The sequence below is a fragment of the Hakea prostrata genome, chromosome 4 (genome assembly GCF_041222555.1).
Source record: "Hakea prostrata isolate BN-2017 chromosome 4, UWA_Hpros_2, whole genome shotgun sequence".
Lineage (NCBI taxonomy): Eukaryota > Viridiplantae > Streptophyta > Magnoliopsida > Proteales > Proteaceae > Hakea > Hakea prostrata.
In genome coordinates this window covers 37,411,792-37,418,766 of record NC_142603.1, presented here as the reverse complement: position 1 = coordinate 37,418,766, position 6,975 = coordinate 37,411,792, and the positions used below count along the sequence as shown (strand labels likewise).

At 37.3% G+C, this 6,975-nt stretch overlaps 1 long non-coding RNA gene across 1 annotated transcript; it reads right to left on the bottom strand.

The window, feature by feature from the left end:
- Positions 1–2,213: 2,213 nt before the first annotated feature.
- LOC149018788 (uncharacterized) lies at positions 2,214–5,995 on the bottom strand. Its single transcript, XR_016172986.1, has 4 exons — positions 5,564–5,995; positions 3,586–4,027; positions 2,628–2,658; positions 2,214–2,504 (listed from the first exon to the last, which is right to left on the bottom strand). It is a non-coding gene; the product is annotated as an uncharacterized LOC149018788 (long non-coding RNA).
- Positions 5,996–6,975: the final 980 nt, after the last annotated feature.

Sequence of the window (6,975 nt, the reverse complement as noted above, 5' to 3'; positions counted from 1 at the left end):
AAACCCAAGAGGTGGCTCAATCAGGCAAAAGAACAATGCTTCCACATAAGAGGTCAAAGTTCGAATCCCTCGGGGCCAGGGGTGAAGCCTCACCTATATTAATTATATATAACTCCCCTGAGGATGTAGTTAAGGTGCACGTAAGCTGGCATTAAGGACATGATTTTCCCTTAAAGCTATGATAATCAAGTATCGATTCTCGTATAAGCAATATAACTCAATATTGGTTGATAGACCTCCTCAAGTTCAAGGACTTTCAGTGCATCGATCTTTAACTTCTCATAGAAGTGGGTGAGTGATACATCATACAGATGAATAAAATACATAACTTGTCTTTGAAAATCTTTTATAGGAAATGAACGGAAGCCAATCTTAACAAAAGATCAGATTATCATATAAATATGTTGCACCAATATTATCACACCATAATATTAGAAACAATTGATCAATGATAAGGGGTCTAAAAAGGGAGGAGCACTTAGTTTTAGATATTTTGTCTGGCTATGAAACTTACAAATTATCCAATCCCAGTCTAAGTGTTTCTTATTGATCCTCCCTCATGTTGAAGGATCCTCTCCAATATTATACATTCCTCCCTTCTAACAAGGAACAATTTACTTTTGGTTGTAAACACATGCCTACGGCCTTTCCTAGAGTTCATGCCCCTTCCTTTTGTTGCATGTCCTACGTTTTTGTGATGTCATAGTTGAATTGTAGGTTGATTACCGGGTTACCCTATAAATAATCTCAATCAATTGTTCTTCACATGTCATTATACATGTTGACACATAATTATCATATCATGCAAATACACAAATACAAAGAGAGTGAGAAAACTTCCGAAAAAATGGGATATAGTTTTTTTTTTTTTTTTTTTTTATTTTAAAATATTTTTTTTTTTTATTTTATTTTTTATTTTATAATAAAATATTTTTTTTTTTTTTTCTACATTTTTTTATTTTTAAAATAATATTTTTTTTTTTTTATTAGTGGGGTGCTTTTTTCCCCCTTTCCTACCCTCTTCCAAGAGAATCATGAGTCTGGGGTTTTTGTTTTATAGAATCATATTCGTAAAAAAAACTGTCTGGTTACCCTGATTCTAGAAAGTGAATCTGTCTGAAAAACCATTTGGTTACCCTGATTCTTGAAAGTGAATCTGTCAAAAAAACTGTTTGGTTACTTTGATTCTGAAAGTGAATCTGTTTGAAAAACTATTTGGTTACCCTAATTCTGTGAGTAAATTCAACCTGAATCACTTTGAACAACCATTTATTACTGGGTTGAGAGCTACTGAGATGACAATTTTTTCCTTTAATTTGGATTAATTTTTTTTTCCCCTGTTAAGAGTAATATATAATTTTATATAAGTGTAACTACATAATATAAAACATGGCAAGACCAAAACTTTATGAGAGTACCAAATTAAACAAACCACCACCAACAACAACTTGACGTATCGGGTCCAATGTTGCATGGTCCTATAATTGAAGATATGAGGTCTGACGAATACCCAGTTTAATTAGGATTTCATTCATGCAACCTGACTAATATCAACCTCTTGGATCTCTTTCCATTTATAGGCAACCTGCCATTGGCTATAAATCTAGAGTCCATACTTTGTTATTGGCATCGCAGCGAGTGTGCAGAGAAGCGAAGGAAGTGAAATTAAATGGAATCAAAGTCTAGGTAAAATAATCAAACACTTGATCATTTATTAGTGTTTAACTCATGTGAGTTTTGTATTATGCCTTTATTTTTCTTTAAATTCCATAGCTACCATTTAAGGGCCTATAGATGACCTAAATACCCTTTTCATCAATCAAGCAAAACCCTTTAATTTATGATGATGTTTAAAACTTTAATGTATGTCCTTATAACTTTCCTTATCCAACTGTATACGATTGAACCATTGTACAAGGAAGCCCATCTCTTCAACTATTTTCAAGGTCAATCTCTAAATCAATAGATCCATTTTTGCCTTGAATTTCATTTAATGAGTATTGGGGATTAAATGAATTGGTGAAGAAGGTAACTTCATAGAAAGGGCGCCAGAATTCACTAGAGAACATGCATGCATAATTTGAGGCAGCCCCAAGTCACACAGGAGCACAAAGAAGATAAAAGACCAAGATGGAACCTGGACATTGGCTAAACATAACTCTTAACTTGATAAATTCAGAAAGTACAAAATTGATAACAATGGATGGCTAGAATTCAAAATTGGACCTTCTCTACCACTATGTTTTACAACAGTTCAAATTCTGATCCATCTACAGGCCAATGGTTGGATTTCTAATCAGATGATCTTATTAAAAAAAATGACAGAAGAAGAGCACCCCATGAATGAGGCTCTGGCTACTGCAAGATCTGAGTGAAAGAGGCCCTCCAACAAGGCCAACTGCTAGGCTACCCAACTATGAGCTCTGTAATCTGGAAAGAGCCAAATTATCTATTGCCAATCTTGAATTTGAATAGCAGCTTACTTTCTGAAAGTGATGGAGATCCTGCAATGGGAAAACCAGTAAATAAAATAGCTAGATAGATGAGGCTTAAAATTTAGATAAAATTTCAAGTTTTCATAACCCAATTGGAAGTGCTGAAGAGAAATAATCATGATTTGTTTTTACCTGTTAATCCTAGAAGGTAGGTGACCCCTAACTGGAATACAAAATACCCATATCAAGCACGCATTTTGATTATCAAATTTCTGATAATAATTTACCCATAACAGGAATAAAGGGAATGAACAAATAATTGATGCATGCAGCATAAAATCAGGCCTTAAGTTCATATTATCCATCACACCTCACATTGAAACATGATTACTAGAAGGGGGGGGGGGATTAGGCTTCATTTCAGAATGAATACAGTGCCATTTAAGCATGAATTATAAGAAGTAAGCAAGGGGGGAGGGGAATTAGGCTTCAATTCAGAATGCACAAAACTAGATAATTAAATGTCAAACATATGCCAAGGACAAATGGAGTACCCAGTTTTCCCTAAAAATTGATGGATGCTTTTTCCTTCCTACAGGGATATTGTTTAGCCAGTTGCACTAGTTAGTATTGAAACTTCTCGTTTCTGATTGCATTTTCTTCATCCATGATAAACATCTGTGGGTAGAACTATACAGTATACATTGAATGTAGCTAAGTTGATAAACCAATGCAACAAAAAATCCATCTTAAAAGGCCTAATAACAACAGTTTGGGTGTTGTTTAGGATTCCAATAAGTCAGGAATTCCACATATCAGCCAAGTCCCATTACAAGGTTTGAGAAGAACTCTTAATTTCTTGTGCATTGCATTAGATTTCTGTGAGTTGGACTTGTGAAAGGACATGATCTAAAGCTGCTTGGAAACAATTCGGAATGGCTTTCAAAAAATTATTAGACTTAGAATATCCCATGGAAATGATCTGAAATGAACTACCCAAAAAAAGCCCAAAAACCCATAAATCCACTGTGTTCAGTTCAACCATGAACTATACATAAGTTGCCATATGCGTGTAGACCTTCATTTAAATTCACTGGAGCAGAAAAATACCACTTAGTTTTGATGGAATATTGAAGAGGAACCAACTCACCACTTGACAACATGGATTAGATCAACTACTTGTCATCCACAAGATAGATCAAAGCATTTCAATCAGCCACATCCCAGCAGCAAACTGCAAAAACAACGCATGATCAAAAAAGTAAGCAATTCAAAAGGAAAATCGTTCAGTGGACAATGTTTATAAAAAATACCAGTATATAACACTAAAATAATCTCAAATGATAATGCACCATTAACATTACTTGAGGTCTCAAGGCAATATCAAAACTAACTGAATCCTCTTACTACAAAACTTCGAAGGAAAAAAATCCTGAAGGTAGCTACAAGGATATATGAAAAACAAGAATATGTGGTATGCATTTCCAGCCTTGAGCATGGGTTTCTCAGTCCTGCCTCCAACTGCAACTTGCCCAATCATAGCCCTGCACCCGATTGGTACAATCTTTTTGGAACCAAAGGGAAGCTTGATCCTACCAGTAAATACAAAAGCAGACCAAGCGTGTCAAAAATAATTTTATATCAGTAACAACATTTCAAATGTGGAGTTTTTATCACAATGTAGCATCCATGGGGGGTGTGGAGATCTCAAACACATAAACACTCTCTAATTAAAGAAGCAATATAAAAGCTTTCAGCAAGTATGATTTAGAAATAACTTAACAGCCATTAAAGGTACACAAATCATACAAATTAACAGCTCATGACAGAAATGGCAATCGTACACTTCGCACATATTAAGCAATGAATACTAGGAGAATTTTAATGAACCCATGCAAAAATGGGAATGATCAGATAAAGTAGTTAAGGATCAAATTGGGTTAGAGTGATCTCATGGGTGGATCTAAGGAACGGTAAAGCTCAAATTAAATGCACCCAATAAATTTGTCTGGAATTTAGGACAGACCTCTAGGTCAATGATTTATATTACAGCACTAGGGTTCCAAAAACAAACCAAATTCTGGACTGGAAGTAATCCTGAAAACCCAAATTCTGTAATAGAGGAAACTGAGAAAAGAGAGAATCTTGAGTAACTCACAAACTGGAAACCAAAAAGCCCCAAACTGTGGATGAACAGGGGTCCTAGGTTGGGCTTATGCTCCCAATGTTTCAAAGCGAACTGCCATAGGTTTTTCATTTAATCGAAGATCAGCTATATGCCAAGATTATACCAAAACAGTGGATGCACAGGAGGTATAAACTCAGAATTCTGATTACCCATTATCAGGAATTTTTTGAGTCATGAAAGGACAATGTTTGTTGCTGAAATCAGGTACCAGATCTTGCCAATAAGTACTTGATATCGCTGTTGGCAGTAGAACATAAAAAGAAGAAGACCTATCTCAGGCTTAGGGTTTCCCACTTCCACTGTCTCAGACAGATTCTTAGGCTAAAGAGCACCTAATAACTTCAATTGATTCAATCATATCGAGCTCTGCAGCCTTACATTTATTATATAGACTGAAAAACCTTTCTGTCTCAGACAGATCCTTAAGGACAGATAGACTTCCACCCAACTGTTGATACAATTGAACAACTTAAGCTAACCAACTACAATGTGCAAGGCACACGCACAATTTTGGTGGAAATGATGATATGACGATATGAAATTGGAGGATTCAGATCAATCTATCCATTTCGAAAGCTGAGCTCTAATAGCACATATAAGAAATAAATGCAGAATACAGGTAAAGGGGAATCTGAACTTGTATAACGAGCAACTTTCAGATCAATAGTTCAATGGAAAGAAAATCCACCAAAATGAAACTAAGAATGAGAAAGGAGAGGAGAATAATTTATTTGAAATTTGGTTGCATTCAGAGAGCGGAGTGACACATAAAACACAATGTCGTTGTATGTGTATGTTTGCCTGAAAGAGATGACTCATGGGTGTGAAGCCAAATCGAAACCCCCGCAACAGAAAACCAGAGGTCTCATACCTAAGCAAATGCTTCAGAAAACCAGAGGTTTCATACCATTGCAGTGAAGGCATCGAATACAGATGTTACCTTTTTTTGCAGAAATGGGTGTGAAGCCAAATCGAAGCTCAACGAACCACCAGAACTCAGACGACGATGGTCTGCAAAATAGTTTCACCAAATCGAAGTTACTGGCTGAAAGAAGACGACGGTCTGCAAAAAATCGAAGCTGCTGAAGCTCAACGAAGAAGACGACAACACTCTGCAACCGTAGGAAGCCCAAATCGAAGCTACTGGAGTTCAACAAAGACAGACGACAACGAACGGAAGAGTAGCAGAAGCTGGAGCTCAACAAAGACGACTACTGGAGCTCAACAAAGACAACAACTGATTATGCTCAAGGAAGACGACGACGACGACGAGAGCTCAAGGAACCTTGGACGACGACAACGATAACTCAGGAAGACGACGAAACGGAAGAGTCGCAGAAGGGCCTGGAGAAATTTTTTCACGATTTGGATGACTCCGTAAGAATTATCGATATTTATACCTAGCTACAGTAACGGTGAGTCTCTTTGGAAACCACCTCTTGAGGTGGTTTCCAGGTGATTCTAATTTTTGGCGTAAAATGAAGAATCCAGGTGATTCTTGGAATCTGACTCAATCCGACTCAATTTGTAACCAAACGATTAATTTAATTGGAGTCATGATTCCCTGGAATCTGATTTAAATAGGGGGGGAGAGAAGAAAGGGGGGGGGGGGGGGGGGGGAAAAAAGAAGGAAAAGAAAAAAAAAAAAAAAATAAAAAGAGAGGGAGAGAGAGAAGAGAAAAGAAGAAAAGATTAGATACATGGGGAGGAAAAAGAAAAAAACAAAAAGAAGAAAATTTTTTTTTTTGGTTGGGGGGGGACTCCCCCCCCGCGCCCCCCCCGCATCCGCTACCCTCGGCTCCCAGCAATGTTAGAAGCGGAACATGGGCTAGTCTTCTTCATAGTCATGGCGCCAGGAATGCTGCTACCTCTATGCACTACGTGCCACCAATACAAGATCAAGGTGAACTGATCGCTGAGTATGACATCGGTGATATCATTGATGAATGTGAGCAGTGGGAAGCAGCTTTGGTGGGTTATGTTTTCGGCCCTCCACCATCATTCACCAGTATGTGTAAGTTTGCTAAGGAGACATGGGGGAATAGAGGTAATGTAGAAGTCTTTGCTTCTACGAATGGTATTTTTATGTTTCTGTTTCAGAACGTGGAGTTAAGTCAAGAAGTCCTTGATGAGGGTCCATGGAGCTTCGGATCTAGATACTCTCATTCTTAGACCTTGGTCACATGATGTACCTATGGACAGACAAGATGAAAAAACTCTCCCTGTGTGGGTTAGGCTTTATGGACTGCCTCTTGATTTATGGAGCAACAAACTGCTTTGCACAATTGGTAGTGTCTTGGGAACCCCGATCTGCATGGATAAATGTACGGCACGCCGAGAATGGGTTTCATA